Below are 20,913 nucleotides of genomic sequence, written 5' to 3'. Positions count from 1 at the left end.
CATTAAATTTTATTTAAATTGTGCAGTAGGCTTCTTGGGGCAAGGGTGGCACCAGTAACATGGTGAAGTGCTTAACTAATAGTTCATAATAATTAATAATGATATAAATGCTTTTTGCCATTTGTGGTTAGCTGTTTTAACGCTAAATGATTTTAATGAAGTGGATGAAATGGAGAGCAGAGCCTAGATACTGAAAATGGTTTCAATGAAGCACCTAATTATCTTTTATAACAGCCAGGAATGAGCATTAGATATCTTTAATAACTAATACGACCAAAGCAAATTGGCCTTTGTCAGTATGCTATTAGAATATTTAAATGCTCCATCATAACTAGAGCTGTCATTATAGACCTCACATAGGAAGTCACAGAGTTTACATGACACAAGTGAACAATAATGAAAAGTAAAGAGCTCAGATCTTTTTTCATTAAGACTTCAAATAATTTTTAAGAGGTATCCAGTGGCTATATTTGTGCCCAGTGGATGTCATGGTCATAGGCGCAGAGCCATCCTGTGCCTAGAGCCTGCAGGGACCTGGCGGCCACTTCGTGGGAACCGTGCTAAGCGCTGTCGGGACCCTGCACCCAAAACCCCTCATTCCTGGCCCCACCCCAGAGCCTGCATTCCCATCCAGAATCCTTGCCCGCCACCCCCTGCACCCAAAACCCCAGAGCCCTCTCCCACACCCTGAACCCCTCATTTCTGGCTCCACCTGGAGTCTGCACCCCCATCCCAGAGCCCATACCCCCCCCACAGCCCAGGGCCGGCTCCAGGATTTTGGCCGCCCTAAGCAGCCAAAACAATCAAACAAACAAAAAAAACCAACCAAACAAACAAACAAAAAGCCGCGATCGCGATTTGCGGCGGCAATTCGGCGGGAGGTCCTTCACTCCCAGGCGGAGTGAGGGACCATCCGCCAAATTGCCGCCGAATACCTGGACGTGCTGCCCCTCTCCGGAGCAGCTGCCCCAAGCACCTGCTTGAGAAGCTGGTGCCTGGAGCCGGCCCAGCCACAGCCCAACCTGCTGCCTCAGCCTGGAGCCCTCTCTCTTGCAACCCAAACCTCATCCCCGGCTCCACCCCAGAGGCCACGCCCCCAACCGGAGGGCTCACACCCCTGCCTGAACTTGGTGAAAGTGAGTAAGGGTAGGGGAGAGTGAGCAACGGAGGGAGGGGGGATGGAGTGAGCAGGGGCGGGGCTTTGGGGAAGGGGCGGGACAGGGGAGGGGGTAAGAGTGTTTGATTTTGTGCCATTAGAGAGTTGGCAACCCTAGCTTTCTCCCATGATCCTTTCTTAAAACTCTACTTTGTTGTGACCACAAAAAACTGAACAATGGCTAGGTGACCACAGCCTGTCATGGTGACTATTGTTGTCTCACTGTGTCTATATGCTCCCCCATCAGTCTGTCTATATCCACCATCTGTCTCTTGTCTTTTACGTAGATTGTCAGCGCTTTGGGGCAGGGTCCCTCTTTTTTTCTGTTTATATAGTGCCTAGCACTATAGGGTCCTGGTGCATGACCAGATGCCACCACAATACAAATAATAAATAATAAAAGTAAAATACATTCTGATGTATGGGACTATCGACTCTCTCTACATATGTGTGTGCTTTCTCTCTCTATATGCGGTTTATTGTCCCTTATCAAATTCTTGTTACTCCTCAGTAGAGATTTTTTTAAACTAAGGATAAACAGGAATTTTATAAGGGACAAAGTGCAGAGGCTCGCATCCTGCAAACACTTCTGAATATGTTTAACTTTAAGCATGTGATCAGTTTCTTTGAAGTCAATGGCCTTAGTTTGTAAGGTTTGGCTCTACCATGTTGATATCTTGACAGTGGGTTTTTGCTGTTATACAACAGGTTTTTTTTTAAATGTCATCTATGTGGGTAAGAGCTGAGAATGAAGGTAGCTTTGTAGCTTCCCAGTGGGCAGCCAGTTCCCATAACACAGCTACTGTAGTCAGTGTAATCATCTGTAATATAAATCACACATTCACTTGTTACATTTGACTACAGTAGACAAGAAACAGCCAAACATCAAAAAATCAAGCTTTGAATGCCTGAATTCTCCCACCTTCCCTAGTAATTTTTTCATTTTTTCAGTTATCACAAAAATTTATATGTAATGAAGCTTATTACAATGTCCATTATCATGTCAACTTATCAAATAACACACACAGAGAAAAAGAAATGTCAGAAACACTTTTAACTAGAGAGATGGGGCGGTTGTAAGAGCTGATCTACCTAGCACATTACTCCTGGGAACTTCACGGAGTGCAGGGCTGGTAGGCACACTGCAACATAAAGTCTGGCTAATGTAGGAGATGGGGTAGGCCTGTTTGTTGGTTAGCACTGCAGAGCATGCTAGGAGGGGCAGCAGTTGTGGCTGGCCTGGAACAGGGGCCAAAGGGAAAGTGGAGGAAGGGAATGGAAGATCCTTGTATGTCTGTACTTCCTCTCAATCTTTTGCATAAAAGCCAGTCACAATCTAGCCCTAAAACCCTATTAATTAGGAAGTTAAGAGGGCTCCCTATGAACTTTTTGAGAGTTAGTCTGGTTCTCATCCATTGTTCCCACCTCAACTTCAATATCCAGCTGGGATTTCTTGCTATGACCTATCAAAATCCCACGATGCTTTGTAGCCACAAAAAATTGTGGCCTTTGGTGGCATGACAAGAAATTGCAGCTGGTTTTAGGTGCTGACGGTGGTGTGTGGGGTGAGGCTTTGAGCAGACATGCTCCTGTGGGTACTGGAGAGTGAGCTGTGTGGGCTGCTGTGCACTGGTAAGGGTGCATGGGGTCTGGGACATTGGGGTTTAGTGAGTGGACTGGGAATTATCAGCTGGAATCGCTCTGTGCGTGTGAGCATGTTCTGGATGGTGAGTCTCATTCCTTCCTCCGCCCTCTTCTGACACCATATATGCAGAGTGTGGTGTCATTGGGCTGCAGCTGAGATGGCTGGAGTGCAGTGCATGCTAGTCATACCTTTCCACTCCAGACACAGCCTACACAAGAGTACCAGCATATAGATGCTAAGTGGGGGTTGAGGAAATAGCCCACTGTAGCATTTAACTGGATTCCTACTCACTTGTCCACCTTCCTCTGAGAACGGGGAATGACTTACTTCCTGGTCAGCCTATCCTACATTTGTCACAATTTTTTTCTTACCGCAGAGGTAACAGTTTCCTTTTTGCTCATCAGAGAAGCAGAGGAATATTTAGTTAGTTTGGTATCAGGTCTGTGCATAAGGCAGATGTGATGATGCCTCAAAGGGCCAAATTCTTTTGGGGGAGATTTTCAAAGGCATTAATCTCCCCCCTTGAGAGCTACAGGAGTTTCTGCCAGGCACATGGTAGAAACATGAGATCCTCAAGAAGGAATCTTTAGAGAAGCCAAATTGCAGGTAAATGGAAAACTGAGGCACAGATCACACAGCAATCCAGTGACAGCCAGGAATAGATTCAAACAGTCCAGTTCTTGTGCTTTAATAATTAGAAAATGTTTTCTTCCTAGTGAACTCCAAGCTTTACACAGACTGCTATGATTTTAACTCCATTTTTAGAGCGAATTCCAGATAGAGAGCTTCTAAATCCAAAGTGTTTTATCTGCACATTAAAATACTTAAATGAAGAACTCTTCTTTTTCCAGAGTCCCATTTACAGGAGTGCTTGGTAGTAAAAGAACTGTCTCCTGGTCCCTTCCAATTTTACTTTCCAAAAGAAAAATCTGAACTAGGAAACAATGACTAAAGGGGATATATGAATTGTCTACAATACTTAAAGGTTCCCAACCGTGAGGAGGGAAAGGAATTTCTTATGTTGACTAAAGGACATATTACTAGCAGCAAAGGGATGAAAATGAGCAAAAGTAGATTTAGGCTGTGTGACAGTGTACCCCATAAGGCTTTATGGGGAGGGGTTGCTTATAAATGTATGTATGACATAACTGGAATATGTTTTGTGCTGCCTGTGCCATGTAATATATCTCCGTAAAGGTTATGGTCTACTATATCTATTCATCCTATTTGTACATATATATCATTTTCTACTTGAGGTTAAGAATATGGGCTGTATGCTTGCTTGGTTTCTAAGTAAGCTTTGGGAGGCATTTGGTCCGCTTCTTTAGGAAGGAATTCACGAGGTTAAGTACCTGATCAGGAAACACTTGGTGCCACAAGTACTCCTGTTCTTCTTTTTTTGGAGAACAATGCATCTTGGAATGCTCCAATCCACATAAGAAGTCTTCCTGGAGACATGCAAGATACCATGTGGACAATGGCTTCGGCCTGTAAAGAGTGAGTCATGCAGGGACATGTGACTCGCCCAGGTGACTCCAGAACTCCATCTTGGAGCTGGACTTTGCATAGGAGGAAGGAAGGGGGTCTCCAGCCACGAGAGAGAGTCTATTTAAACCCATGGGAGACCCCTCCATTTGGTCTTCAGCTGGATAAAGAAGGAGCCTCTCCACCCCCCCCAGGATACTTGAAGGAAACTGGAACAAAGGACAGTAACTACAGGGGTTATGAGTGATTGCTGGATCCAGGCTAAAAGGAGATTAGCCTGTAAAAGGGAGCATTCTGGAACTGGTGAGGAACTTATCTGTATTTAGTTTGATTAGACATAGATTTGCGCATTTCATTTTATTTTACTTGGTGACTTACTTTGTTCTGTCTGTTACTACTTGGAACCACTTAAATCCTACTGTCTGTATATAATAAAATCACTTTTTATTTAATAATTTACTCAGAGTATGTATTAATACCTGGGGGAGCAAACAACTGTGCATATCTCTCTATCAGTGTTATAGAGGGTGAACAATTTATGAGTTTGCCCTGCATAAGCTTTATGCAGGGTAAAACGGATTTATCTGGGTTTAGACCCCATTGGGAGTTGGGCATCTGATGGCTAAAGACAAGCACACTTCTGTGAGCTGTTTTCAGGTAAACTTGCAGCTTTGGGGCAAGTGATTCAGACCCTGGGTCCGTGTTGGAGCAGATGGGGGAGTCTGGCTCAGCAAGACAGGGTGCTGGAGTCCTGAGCTGGCAGGGAAAACAGGAGCAGAGGTAGTCTTTGCACATCAGGCGGCAGCTCCCAAGGGGGTTTCTGTGATCCAACCCGTCACAGGCTGAATATCAGGAAACATTTCCTAACACTAAGGTTGATTGGAATGTAGAATAATCTCCGTAGGAAATTGTTGTAACCCCGTTGTTGAATCGTTTCAAAGACAGAGAGAGTTTACTGTTGGCAACAACTGTCCATCAGCAGTGGGGTATACTAGATAGGGATGCTTAATTCATATGACTGACTGGATGTATGGTGTCAAATCAATGTGTCTGTTGCCAAACATATACAGCATATGTGAAATCAGTCACAGCTCCAAACCCAATTGGATTTGTGTCTGTGGCACCAGATGCCCATTACAGGAGAGGAAAAAAATTTAAAAATAGGGGGAAATTGTTGTGAGACTTGGTAATCACAAATGCCAGTGTCCTGGGGTGAAATCCTGGTTCAATTGAAGTCAATGGAAGCTTTGGTGTTTACTTCAATGGGGCCAGGATTTAACCCCTGAATTCTAAGACAGATGCACTTAAAGTCTGACATTTGCCAGTTTATTTGGCTTGGTGAGCATCAGGTTAACTTTTCTTGTGAGGAGAATGTTCATTGTGTTTTAAATTTCACACCTGCTTTAGAGTGTATTTTAAATTTAGAACAAATATTCAGTCTCTTAATTACCTTGTGAAATCACTTAACATCTAAACAGCAATGCAAGCTATATAAATGAACTTTAATCCTGATTGTTTGAACATGCAGAAAAAAATCAGATACTTTACTACCAAGAAAAAGAAACTTGTTTTGTCTGCCAAGTTTCAGGCTTAGATGTAGACATATTGGACTTTGAAATGTCAGCCAAGTAGGCCAATAAGTAACCTATGATAAACTTTTTGTGTCTTTTTTTAAACAGTACAGTATGAATTATTTTTTTTTGTCTATTTTCATATGAAATCACCTTAAAGTAACTCAGATGTATTCTACCATTTCCATTTTTCTCTGTCTGATACTTGTACATTTGTAGACTCTGATATCCTTGTTTTAATTAAAACAGCTTACAAAATGATGATGAAAAGGACTGAAAAACAGTTATCAAAAGACCACGTGAATCTGCTTCTGTATTTCATAAGGACTTTTATAATGTCACTGCCATTTGTAAGAGCTACCTCTGTTCTGAAGTCCATTCAGAGGATAAAATAGCCAGTTTGTAAGTTTTAAAGTAATACTATTTTGCATTTGTATAGCACTTTTTCATTCAAAGACCTCACAGCACTTTCTTAACAATAATAATTAGGCTTCCTGAGATCTTGTGTGGCAGGTAAGTATTTTAAAGCTGGTTTAATGTTAAAGAGGTTTTAAATGTTAAGAGAGTTGTCCAAAGTCACTTAGGCTAGGTCTACACTACCCGCCTGAATCGGCGGGTAGAAATCGACCTCTCGGGGATCGATTTATCGCGTCCCGTCGGGACGCGACAATCGATCCCCGAATCAACGCTCTTACTCCACCAGCGGAGGTGGGAGTAAGCGCTGTCGACAGGAAGCCGCAGAAGTCAATTTTGCCGCCGTCCTCACAGCGGGGTAAGTCGGCTGCGATACGTCGAATTCAGCTACGCTATTCACGTAGCTGAATTTGCGTATCTTAAATCGACTCCCCCCTGTAGTGTAGATGTAGCCTTAGGGAGTTAGTGGAAGAGCCAGGAACACTGCTTCTGTGTTGTGGCTCCCTTAGTACTTTATTCTAAATATTAAATCACACTTTTGAAAGAGTGAAATCTACCCCTGTGCAGAGGGCCAGCACAAAGCATATGCACCATTTAAGTACTCTTTAACCCATATTGTGAGGACTTATGAGGGACTTCTTAGTGCATGAACTCTGTGCTGGCCTTATACCTAAATTTCACCCAAAGGGTATACTGTATAGAATATGCGATGGATAAGAGTCGGAGCATATGAAAGTTTTCCCATGAGTTTGTTACTTATGTAGTAAAACACTGACAGATTTGCTAAATGCCTCTATGCACAGAAGTTTAGGGATAGGGCAAACACAAGTCCCTGCTTAACTCAGCTCTGGGCTGTAATCGTCAAATACCCATCTTGGTACAGTGAAGGACTGTGGCACTTCTAACTGCAAAAATGGTCTCAAACTGGCACCTGCAATTTTCAAAGTGTTTTTATAAGCAGGCAGACTCCTGCTGCTCTGGACTGTGCGTAAAGGACATGGTTCTGCATGCAAAAGGCTTTGCTGCCTGCTAATCCTATTGTGTTTCTGAAAGTTAAATCTTGTGTCTGGGAACTGGTGATTGGCAATTTATCTTTGACCTAACTGCGTTTAAATTAGACTGGCTGTCCTTCACGCTGTTATATTTCGACTGGGGACCTTAGCATGCTTATTTCAAAATCAGGTGCTGGAGACTCCGCCGCCGGTATAAGGATGGCTCTACCTCTGCTCCTCTTAGCCTCCCTACACTGTTGTAGGGAGTGTGTTAGGTGGGGTATTTGATCAGTATGTGCTAGTGAAAAGTTACATGCAAACACACATGCCCATACTATTTACACCCTAATATTCACAGTACTTAATAGTATCGCTGGGTTGTATTTATATAGTGTTCATGTATGGACTGATTGAGGCTGAAAATGGGAAAAGGATCCCTAATGTGTGGGCATCCCATGTGATGTCTCATGTGGCAGGGAAGGTCTGCTATTTCCCCAGCATTATTTCTTTCATCCCCTCTCCTAGGACTCCATCATGGGTTCTACATGGTTTCCAGATACTGCACATGGGAAAGGAGTAGACCAAGGACCAGGCTGGGCTGGAGTGCACATAATCCCCACCACAGGCGCTGACTTTGTGATTTTCCAGAGGGTGCTTGACTGCTGCTCTGCCCCAGGCCCCACCCCCACTCCATTCCTTCCCGCAACCCCCCACCTCCACCCTGCCTCTTCCTGCCCCTGCTCTGCCCCTCCCCCCAAGCGCCTCCCGCCCCCACTCCTCCCCTTCCCTCAACACCTTCTGCACACTGCTGAACAGCTGATCACTGGTGGGCAGGAGGCACTGGGGGAGTGGGGGAGAAGCTGATCGGTGGGGATGCTGGTGGGTGCTGAGCATCCACTATTTTTTCCCCCTGAAGCACCCACAGAGTTGGCGCCTCTGATCCCCACCTCCCACACCATAGCTAAACTGCTCAGAAGTACAGCCTGGGGCTGTTTTAGTCTTTGAAATGAGCCCTCTCCATGTTGTGGGACCTGTCTCTAAGGAGGCTCCTGGAAGTAGTACAGAGGTACTGTGCCTGAACCTGTTGCATCTGTAATAGAATTGTGGGTAGAAATCTGAGTACTTGAGCCTCTACCTAACTGATTGCAGGCACAAATCAGGGGTTTAGTGGTGTCGGTAGTCTGCTGTGCACCCATAATTAATTTTTCAGGTTAAAAAATGTAGTAGCAAATTGTATGTGTGAAATGATAGGCCATGTATCCCATATTGTCTTCATTTCGCCATTCTTACAAGACAATAGCAGGGAAAGGTCTGCAAAATAAATAAGATAGCAAAGAAAATTCTGGAGGAGAAAATCTTAATTCTGCAGGCTTTTAACTGAATAATCTATGCACACTTCATGTGTGACAGGGTACACATGCATTTCTGTTCATAACTCTGCCTGCAGAGAATGAACTAGTGGGTCCTTTGCAGTCAACAGTAACTGCAACACTGCCTAGAATGGCATGGGCAGCTTCACTCTGAAGAAGACCACTGTCCGTATTCAACTTCTGAGCTATTTAAATAACACCCTTTAGAGAGTTGGATCATGACTGGAATGAACTCCCTGGGCATTATATAGCTACATTTGGATTACATCTGCTTCTCAAGCATATTGGCTCTTAAAGATGCTAAATAAACCCAGTAAAGGCCTCAAGAACTGCTGCTATGTCGTATCATGATTGTGAGCTGGCTGTTACGCTGTGACATAGCAGCAGTTCTTGAGACCTTTATTGGATTTATTTAGCATCTTTAAGAGCCAATATACTTCCAGTCATGACCCAGAAAAGTAGGAGGAATGAATGAGAAGTTCTTTTGATTATATGGGATTTGGAATTGCAGTTATATATGGCTGCTCTGCTTGTTTATATAGCCCTAGTTTATAACTAATTAGGCCATGTATCAAATATATGGTCCTATGTAAAAGAAGTGTAATGCTTTCTGTTAAGTCCCAAGTGGACATTACTTCATTTAACAAAACTTCAACTAAATGTAGTGCATCTTGGCAGTTTCTGCATAATGCAGGTGGAGGGGTAAGCTATTATGCAGATGGAGTTTTTACCACAGATGGAAAGATCTGTCAACTCAGTTTAAAGGTGAAGTTTTGGGATTAGATGATGCTTATGTTACAAATGGCCACATCATAGCTAATAGTTGGATCTATCAAAACATGTTCTATAGTTCCTTGGTTTGTTTGGGATACAACTTTCATTAAATTATTATTATTTTTAGTTAGAATAAACGGTAAATATACGTAAATGTCTGAATACCAAACATTTTTTTCACCACAGCAGTAATGGTGGCTGTTTGTGTTTTTAGAATCTATTGGATGTGTCTCTGCTAATTCAATAACTTTTGCTCTGCATGAAGTTAGTCATTTGGACTACTCTCAGAATAAGATGCTATTCACTGTGAGTAAAGGTAACTGAAGGTGGTCCTTGGTCATTTAGTTAAATTAGTAGCAGCAAAGGTGGAAGGAATCCTGTCATCATGGAAGGCTAGTTACAGCGAATGTCTGGATCACAGTACAGCAGTGAAAGAAATGGCACACTTAATCTTGCACTACTGAATCAGGGTAGACCGAAATTTATCACATAGTAACACTAAGGTTCTATAAGTGACAAAACATTGATGGAAGCTAGTTCTGAGAAAAAAAAATACATTTGTGATTGCGAGGAAGAAATACAAGTACAATTTTGAGATGTCAAGGGAAGGCTTTGCAATTTTAATAAATAAAGCCAAACTAGACGTGAGGTATTTTTAGGGTCAATAGGTTAAATCCACCCATGATGTAAGTCCACCGAAATCAACTGAGTTACACGAAGGATGCCCACTGTTTAGAAAGTTGTTTTAAGTTTTTAAAAAAACATCTTAGTGTTTTTGTGCCATCCTTAATTATTTCCCACATCAGTATTAGCGTGTTTGAATTCCAAATACTATTTGATCAGTCCTCACTTAATAAAAAGGTTTGTTTTTCCCGAGATAGGCTTATCTTTCTCCCCTCCAAAAAGAAAAGCAAGAGTGCATGGAAGTTTTTCCTATTTTTTCCCCTTCACTGTGCAGCAAATGATCAATCTGAGATGAATGACAGCTTGGAGAAATTGAAACTGTAAATGTGTCTGTACTTAAGAGTGTAAATGCCTCTGGTGTTTGCAGAGGTAGAAATTCAGAGTTTACCTAAACATACATGTGGTTGAGGAAAGCATAAAAATAAAACTGATTTTGCAACAAGAAAATTACAAGGTAGCTTTTTGAATTGATCAGTTGATTTACATGAAGAAAATTGCATGAATGGCCACCACTGTAAAGACTAAAATGGGCGACCCCAAAGTAAGCTTTTGAGTAAAACTAGTAGGGCTGGATCCTACAAGGTGCTGAGAGCCCTTGACTTCCGCTGAGTTCAATGGCAGCTGAGGAAGTTTAGCATCACAACTAGTGCTGAGGACTATGCAGGACCAGGCCCCTTCTTACAGTGGGTCTGATCCTGTTCCCATTGAAGTTAATTGTAAAACACCCAATGGCTTCAGTGATGCAGGCTCAGACCCTCTATACTGAACACAGCTCAGTCTGGCAGATCAGCCTACATCAATGTTTCTCTCTCACCCTTTTTTTTTTTTTGTTGCAAAGTACATTTCCCACTTGTTACAGCAATAATATTAGTAATTATGTATATAGGTTAATTCTTCTCACATATACAGGGTAGTGTTGTTCCCCCGAGGATCCCGACATGCTTGAGACAATTAATCTGTTACACTTCACCAGACCCCCCCAACCCCAGTTGGTAGGAATTATGATGTCCATTTTGCAGATGGGGAAAGAGAGAGATGTACAGAGTGGTCAATAGACATGCCCAATGTCTCACTAGGAGTCTGGCTGATTTGACTCCCGTCCCCTGTTTCAAACTCTTGACCACACTGCCTCCCTAGAAGTGTGTTCTGTGTGTTTATGTTTTGGGCAGGGTACAGTGAACAAACTTTCCACAGTGACTTTCTGGGTCAGTGAGTAGAGACCTTGACTATTCCCTTTGAAACCTGTAAGATTTCCAAAGCCAGAAGTCTGGAAAGTACAGACACGAAGAATCCTTCAAGAGTGTAAAAGCTGATGTAGCTAGGATGTAGATTTCTCACTAAGGGAAACCACTGATGTGTTCCAACATCATTTGGTTTGCCACCAACCAATAAGCTAGTGATGGTGGCATACCATTGACTTGCAGTCAGTCTGTGCAAGGTATTTGTTACTGTTGCTACAACAGATATTCATTATAAACTACAGTTCCCCACAGTTTACTATGTTTATGCAACCATTTTGTGGTTATTTATTAAAAATAAAATTTCTGTATGGTTATAGGAGGTATACTTTGGCAGGGAAGTGATCCTGACAGAAATATGTCTGAATCAACATTTAGCTACCAGTCACTCTTTATGTTGTGATATAAAACCTTGTTAAATAATATTTTGTTTCTATCCTGAATTGCTGTTAAGGTCAGTTATTAAAATCTCACCAAAAGATTGGTAAATGAAGTGAGTTTTTTCTGTAAAGACAAGGTGGGCAAGGTAATATCTTTTATTGGACCAACATCTATTGGTGAGAAAGACAAGCTTTCAAGCCACACCAAGCTCTTCTTCTGGTCTCTGTGGCTTGAAAGCTTGTGTCTCATCAACAGAAGTTGGTTCAATAAAAGATATTACCCCACCCTCCTTCTCTCTCTAATATCCTGGGACCAACATAGCTACAACTACACTGCATACAGCAATGTGAGTTTTTCTATACACTTTCTCCATAAATGAAATAACTAAGCCAATAAGAATCAACATTACTGCATATTTGAAGTGCTTGCTACAAACAATGATAGGAAATTATTTACCTTTAGATATTGGTTGGTATAAAAGTTTTCCACATTTTAATACAATTTGAACAGCCTTTATAAAAAAAGCCACACATTTAACAATGAAACTTGGACAAAAGTGGATAAACTCACTATAACTTTAAAATAAAATTTCATCAGACGAAGGCAAACTAATAAAATTAATGGAATTTTACATTGAAATTAGGGCATTTTTTGAGAAATGACACACATACAAATACTATAAATTTTGCCACCAATTTGTGTAAAAAAATGTCTGTTTAGGAGTCAAGAATAATCGTATTCAGGAAGGCTTTGAACCTTGATTCAGCAAAATACTTAACTTTTGTTTCAGTGGCACTACTCACATGCTTAGAATTAGAAATGTGCTTAAGTGCTTTGCTGGAATTAAACTGTTCATCTGTAGACAAGATACTAAAATAAAATCATGTAAAAACATCAGATTCATTTATAGAAATGTCTGTGGCAAAATTGATAGTACTTGTGACATTTCTCACTTACTTGCCTTCATGTGATGAAATTTCAATTTAAAATTCAGAGTGAGTTCAGATTAAATTCCCTCACTTCTATCTAAATTTCATTGTCAATTTGTACTTTTTATATATAATATTTATAAAAAAAATCAGTCATTTGCCTCTGCATTTTGTAAGACAATATATAACAAACTGAAACAAAGAGAAAATAGAAATTTCAGAATGATTACATATATGTACTTAAAGCTCTAGAGTTTAAACTGAACTGAAGGGAATTGTTTCCATTTTGGTAGCATAGTGGGAAATCTAATCACCAGTTAGAAATTCAGTTACTCTTCCTCCTGAATAGGGGAAAAATGGCACGCTTTCCAAAGGGCAAAGAGCTTTTTGGAGTGTAAGTTACATCACCTGGCTTGGAGGCAAACTAGATGTTAGTATTTATTACATAGGAGAGTATGTATGAGCAAGCCTTACAAGACATTAGTGTCACAAACACTGATAATCATACAGCTGGTCCATCCATGCGGATGTTACCAATGTGATTGATCAGAGTGGCTGATTTTTGAGCTTCTTGAAACACAGCTGTGTGAAGTGCATTGTTTATGCTGTATGTAGGAAAATGAAATGGCTTTTCAACTTATAAAATGTTGGAAGGTGAATATTAGAAATGAAGAGGATTAGCTGTTCTTTCTGGTGTTGGCTCTGGTCAGAGGGAAGAGGAAAATGAGAGGTACAGTACTGTAGCTTTCTTTCCAGCTGCATTTGCTTCCTGCTAGGGTTTATTGGTGGCTTCTAGGCTGGCTGACTGTAGCCTCCAAATATTTGGATGCCACACAAGGCGAAGGGCCAATGAAAATGAGTCTTTATGGTTCAAGCTCCTCCAACAAAGGCTAAACCTTTGTGGATTGTCCCAGTTTACAGGGTTTCTCACTCTGGGAACATAACTGAAGAAGTACGTCTTTATAGCACATGAATAAGCAAGACTGTTTGTTGCTTCCGGGGAGCACTCCATATAGACCCTGGTTGTCAGGGGAATGTTAAACAAACCAGCCCTCGGCTTTCAGAACAAGAGGTGAAGAAACCTCAGCCATATGCTTTGAGATGAAAACAGAGGAACCTCTACTCCTAGGGTCAGGTACACTAGTCTCCATTCCCGCTGCTATCACACAGGAATACTTGCTCTATACTCAGTCATATTGCCCTATACTCAGAAGAGTGTCTGTCTCTGATACCACCATGTGGAATATATGGGACTTCTGAATAGTGATCAGCGTAGGTACAGCGCCGGCCCCTGTTTTAGTTTTGCCCCGTGTAGAACTAAGAGTCACCCTTGCTGACTCTAGGCTTCAGAGCTCAATAGCTCATGGCTTCCTCCACCTAGGGGTTGAGAGAGAGATTCAATCCCTCCCTCCTAGGAAAAAAAGACTCTGGCTTAACTTGGCTTCTTCCTTTCATACCAGATTGTGCATGGCTCATGGAAGATCTGGTGAGGGGCCACAATTACTTATACCCCACACTTGCCTGGCCTGTGAAAAGGACAATAACAATAGTATGACCTGTAAGCTAGGAGTGCTCAGACCCCTCTGCGGACCATATCACCTGGAAAGGGGTGGGAAAGAGGAAGAGGCAGAGCCACCCCCCTACATGCTGATTAGCCCCCAGGAGAAACACTGCTCCTGATGCACCTTCCCCATGCAATCCTTTATGTAATATTCACTAATTAGCTGAAACCAGAGAGCTCTTCCACCAGGACTGTTAACATGCACAGTCTTTGAGATAGGGCATGACCTGTGTCCTGGTCCCAGTTAAATCATTCTGGCCTAGCCAAGACTGTCATACTATCATTTGGTCTTCACCCTGCTCCTGCCTTTGTAGTGGTGTTTACCCCTTCCAAAATTGCAGCACATCTGCCACTGCTTTTCTCTTTGAAATAGAGAAGTATTTTTTTTGTAAGGGCCGTTGTTTAGGTAGTGGTGCTTCTAGGAGGATTGGTATACTAGTGGGGAGGGCTTGGGTGAGTTCTCTTACACTTTTTCAAAGTATTTTCAGTAGAACCATAATCCTCATGTCCCTTAATTTCCATTAAGATATTCCTGGAAAATGGACACTCTACTTTTAAGAGCCAGTCTGTTATTGAAGAGGGGTGTGTGTGTGTGTGTGTGTGTGTGTAAGAAAACAATTATCAATACAGCCAAGGGTTACAGGATAACCCCAGAGGGTGTTACCATTTTACTTGGAGATTTGGCCTTTGAAATCTTCCATTAGCTCTCGAAAAGTGACACCTGTCTTTGTGTGTATGTACATGTGTCTGTATTTCTGTGTATGCATGCATCTGCTGCTGTTTTCCTCCCAGAACATCACCATCAGGATGTCCCAGATGTTTCTCAGACTTGAAGAGAACAGCATGCTATGAAGTAAACTTTAAATCCATATGCAACTAGAGAGTCACAGGTTTAATATTAGCCTTTCAAATGGAGATAGGCATAAGATGCAAAATTTGGGTTCATATCTGTATCCAGTCTTCTCAGGTATTCTTCTTCAATCTGCAGTTTAGTTTCAGCTCAAAACAATTAGAAGTGGAAAATAATATATTATAGTTCCCCCCAGACATCCCCTCCCCGAAAAAACAAAGAACAAAAGAGAAAAGAACCTGCCTTTGTTACCAGTTAAGCATGATTATTTTTTCGGTAATTCTTTTGTATATTTATCTCCAGAATCCTAAGCATGCTCCATTCCCATCCTCTTGTAACCTTTCCTTGGTGTTGTTGAGCAACTGAACAGTTGCATAAGGTTTATCCAGGAAAACAGGTTGTAGGAAATGGTATTTACCCTTTGATCTTTAGCTCCCTTATCCGCTGTGATGTACAGTAACTTGTTTTGTGTTTGCTCAATATAAAGGATACGTTGCCATATCTGTTTTATGTTTATGGAAAAACTACACCACTAGCCAAGGAGGTTTCAACACTTCTGCACAAAATAAAGTCACTTGTTTATTAGGCAAAACTTTCCATCCTGCTTGGGGACTGTGAGGAACTTCCTGAGACATGCCTTTCTTTGAATGTAAATATTTGTCACATAGGGCCAGGTTCTGACATTCTTACTCAAGTTGAATAGTGCCTTCCTTGCTCATTGAGTGGCCCGGTTGAAGTCAAAGGGAATACTTGCAGAGTGAAGTGCTATTCGGGTTCAGTAAGGGAGTTAGAATCGGGATCATACATATTAGATAATCCCCAAATAGGACAATTCTTCCCATCATAGAGATCTCATACAAGTTCCTGCATAACCCAGAAGCTTCACTGTTCCCCCACTGTGTGAAAGACATTATTGCTTTGGGTGCACTGTGGAAGCCTGGTGTAGGACAGGCAAGACAGTCTGCTGGGGAAAATTCTGTTTTCTGTGATTTTTGTGTGTGTTTTCTGGGCCTGTATTTTCTTATCTCAATTCTACCTGTTCTTTTTATGTTTGCTGTTGCTGCTGTTGAGTGATGCCTGATCTCCATTCCCTGCCTGCCTGGCCTAAATTCCGTCCTACACAACCTATGTTCTTCCTGTTAATTTGAAGCCAGCACAGTTTATTGCTGTTATCACTTGTTGATATTGATGAGTGGAGCTGTAGATAAAACAATGTGGGTCAATGGTTGGAGCACTGAATGCGTGTGTGTGAGCACCCCAGGGGTCTTCTATGAAGGAGGAAACTTGAAGTAGGGAAAGGAGGGAAGCAGCAAAAGCATAATACATTTTTCTTCCCTTTTCTATCACTTCTATCCACTTTCCTCATAGGGTGGTTGTTATATCCATCTCTACTTCTGCTCAAAAATTATTTTGAATTTTCACATAATTTGATAGATAACAAAACATCACTGCCCTAACATTTAATAGAAATGCAAAAATTCAGGGGTGCAAAATTGCCCAACATATTAAAAAAGTGAACATTTCTGAGTGAAATTTCATGGTAAATTTCTATCACTTTCATCCAAAGATGGTTATTGGCCTTAACACAATCTGTATTTAGAGATTCCTTTAGTTATTAAAAGTATATTCAAATTTTGACATGCTCTCCAACATTATGGGTGCAATTCTCTCTGAAGGATTATAGTCATGAGGCAGGGCTGTGAACGGAGGGAGAAGGAAGAGTGGGAGTTAGCTTGTCCACCAAAGCTGTCTTGTAAAAGCAGAAAGCAAGGGTAGGTTTTGATTTATCTTGTCCTGCAATGTTGTTTTGTAATGTTACATTAAGCCATTTATTTTCATTCCTTATTTATTGGAACACTTGGGCTGCTTTATAATATAGCAGTTACAATTTTGTTTCTGATCTGGAATTGTAGCTGTATGTAAAAACACCTTCTGTACAACAAAGAGCAAGCAGCAAATCTGCTCCCCCTACCAAAAAAAAAAAAATAAAAAAAAAATCTGCTTTTGATTGCTTCACTCTCTAGATCTGCTAATCTTTAATCTCTGAGAACTACAATCACTCTAGCTGCTTCCTTTTAAAACAACATTTACACTTGAATCCTTCTAAGGATGAAAAAGCCTTTTACGCAGTTGTGTGCTTTCATGAAGAATAATGACATGATAAACATTATACTGTTCATGCAATGCTGTCATCTCTCTGAAAAAGAGGCCAGGTTGTGTAATGTACTAATGATTTAGCCCAACAAGAAAATCAAAACACTGAGTGGAATCTGTGGCCGTTACCATTAATTGCACACCTGCAAAAACCCAAACAAATAAACAATTCCCTCCCCCCCAACAACAACCCTCAGACTTGCATAAGAACCATTTTCAAATCTGAATAATAGTCCAGTTTTCTGCTGAAACTGTGGCTGCTCAGGTCTCTCAACAGACATAATTTCCTAATTGATTGAAGGTACAGAAATACTAGGAGGGGCTAAATTACTCTGTAGGAAACGATGACCCATTGGTTTCCAAGGTAAATTTGTCTTCTAGCCATAGGCATAATAGAAAAAATTGCTTTCTTCAGAGAGCTTGAGAAAACTGGAGGGGCAGAGATCAGTATTTGACGTCAGAAGTGAAGCAGTGAGCATGCAACACTTGACTGATCTGATTAAATTTAGAGGAGCGCTGAGCCTTAACCCAATATATGCTTGAGTTTAGGTGACTTCCAAATCTAGCAGGAAATCCTCTGTTGAGAACTAGTGGTGATGAATTTTAGAAAACTCTGAAAGATTCTTTAGGTCACATTTTTGGAGGCTTTGTTGCAGCCTCTTATTTTTGTGCCCACTGTCCACTGAGGTGCAATTAATTGGACACAGATCATAGTATTTAAATATCTTTCTGCTTCATTTCCAGGTGCAATCATGTAGTTAGATGTCTTTCTAAATGCTGCCATTTGAGTCTGCCATTAACTGCCAGCAGAAATTATTTCAGATGCAAAATTGCTGGTGCAAAAATAGAGGCTGTTTTAGAAAATGTTGCCTTCTGAATCTGAAACTAGTACAGTTTCTATACAGCTAAGCCAAGATATGATGGCCTTGTAATAATTATCATCTTATAATGAAAGAGCAATTACTGATGTGATTCTAACATAAATCATTGGAGCAATTAATGTACCTAGTTCAAGTGGAGAGTTTCATGAAAGGTTATACAAATATAGTGCCTAATTGTTAGTCAATGAAGTTAGTCATTGAGGTTTACTCAGTGAGTTTTGGATTGGAACCTCCAGGTTCAATCCTCCTTCCATTGGCAAAACTCCCATTAATTTAAGAGGATCAGGATGAATAAACTGTAGTACTGGACAGGTTAAGTCAAAGCCATTGTTCTTACATTCTTACAAAGACTATAGCTTTGTCCTTAGCCGATATCTGTTGCTGCCTTTTTGCTCACTTCTTGCTTTGATAATAAACAGCACAGTGCAACAGTCCAGGGTACCAGACCTGAAAGAAAGCAGAGTTCTTGGAGGAAACCTAATGTTTGCAGAGAAACCCAACACCCTGATAACTATTACATTTAAATATTGACAACCTCATTTTGGGGAATAAATAGACTTTTACAGATCAGGGAGTCAGTGTGCATGAAAATATGTAATGCTCAAGGCCCATAAAATCTAGGGAACTAGTTACTACTAAACACATCCAAACTCTTAGATTATTGGTCCTTATTATTTTGAGCAATTAAATCTACAGTTGGCTACAGTGATTGCTCCTCCATATGTGATCACTATTACAAGTTCACCATAGCTTGATTTTCAGCTAGAAACTAATGTCATGGGACTGTTGGCTCCTAATTAAGAGCTGCTCCTCTAAGGTGGTCAGGGAGTGGGATGTGAATGGGCAGGGATTTAGATGAGCTCCTGCAATCCATAATGAACAAGAAGTGATGTCCGGAGTGTATGGGAGATTGGGAACAGGTATGTGAGTAGCAGGCTGGAGGCAGCCTGGGAGCTGTGGATGGAGAGAAGGCAAGACAGCAGGGAGGTAGAGCAATCCCTGAAGGCCTGAGGAAATAGCTGTGAGCTGAGGGCCTCAAGGAACAAGATTGTAGGAGAAACTTCAGACTGGACTGACAAGTATATAGGCCCAAATCCATAAAGGGATTTAGGTGCTACTGTGATCCACAATCTCCCCCTCCCCCCCTCAACTCAGCTACTGCATAACCCTATAGCCACTTATGTTTGTGCTGCAGAAGGTGCCTACGCTTCTATTGTGGCAATAAGCACTGCTGCCTTAGGCAATGTCCAGATGCCTATCTTGCTCCTAAACCCCAGCAGCATCCTCAAACCAGGTGAAGACTGGGCTATTGGATATTCTAATGTGATTCTTTCTTGTTGCAGCTGTTCCACTTTGTATAAATAATTAACTATACGTTGGGCCAGGGAGACACTGAGCGACTCTGTGGTTCAGTGATTAGAGTACTCACCTAAGAGGTGGACAACCTCTGTTCAAATCTCTTCTTCTATCAGAGAGGGGGGAATTGAAGTGGGATCTTCCATTTCTAGAGAGAATGCCCTAACCAGTGGACTAAAGGTTATAATGGCGGCCTTCTCCTCTTGTTGCTGCCACCATTTTGTGTGGAGTTTGGCACGTGCTGCTGCCGTTCTTGCAAGAAACTGCTTAGGTGCCTACAGGCAATTGATTCCAGGAGAGGGTTCCTGGCTGTGGGTCCCAAGCAGAGATAGGTGCCTTCCTCCAGCCCTGACTAAGACACCTATGCCCAGATCTTCAGAAATATTTAGGTTTCTAACTTCCATTGAAATCACAATAGATTTAGGAGCCTAAATACTTTTGAAGATTTGGGTCCTAACTCCCTGACAGGGGCAGGGCTTAGGACACACCCCTTCCCTCAGCATCTGCTGTTGGCTAGCTTAGGTGGCTCTCTATCTAGTGTGCTGGCTTTTTAGGATCCCACTTTCAGGCACCTATCTTGCCCAATGCATTGCCCAGGGAGCCTATCTGCCTAACTCAGGGTTTGCAGATTCTGGTGGGTGGCTAGGCATTAGGTGTTGCAATGTTCAGCATTGCAACACTTAAGTCCCTTTATGGATCTAGGACTACCCAAGCAAATGACTAAGGAGATCCTGTAGTTTGTCACTGACAAGTGGGGGATGTGAGTCTAACATGCAGCTTAATTGCAGAGAGATGATGCAGAATGGGTCTCCCCAAAGCAACCACTGAGTAATGCCTAGCATGCTAAAGGTGGAGCCCAGCACACTAAAAGTGTGTGAGGCAGATGATCTCACCCCTCAGAGGAGTGAACTTAAAGCAGGACAAGGATTGCCTTATACCTTCCTATTGGGCTGAGTTAGGAATTGCTCTATCTTTTTTCTGTGCCCAAGAATTAAGATCCTTGTTTGTAGGGTATTCCATCCTTCCTCCTGTGCTTGTCAGAGCAGAGAATCTTCCTTTATTACTAGAACCCTGGACTTATGGAGACTTTGCCAAGGGCCAGAGCCTCAATGGCCTAATATGCTTCCCAGATTCTGTTAGACACAGAATGCTGTCAAATAACTAAAAGCATTTAGGCCCATATCTACAGGGGGGCCTTAGGTGTTGTGATGCTGAGCTTTGCAACATCTAACTTTTAGGCACCTAGAAAATCACTGGAACAGCACTGATCCACAAAGCCTAGAAACTGAGGCTCCTATACAATGAATGGGGTGAGATAGGTGCCTTAGAAAAAGGTCCACAAAGCCAGCATGATAGGCAGAGAGCTGCCTATGCTAGCCAATAGGAGACGCTAACTTGAAGGGTGTGTCCTAAGCCCCACCCCTCTCATGGAGATAGGTGCTAAAGTCCAGGCTGTCGGGAGATGCCTCTTT

The sequence above is a fragment of the Trachemys scripta genome, chromosome 9 (assembly GCF_013100865.1).
Source record: "Trachemys scripta elegans isolate TJP31775 chromosome 9, CAS_Tse_1.0, whole genome shotgun sequence".
NCBI lineage: Eukaryota > Metazoa > Chordata > Testudines > Emydidae > Trachemys > Trachemys scripta.
Note: the sequence above shows the minus strand (reverse complement) of the source record.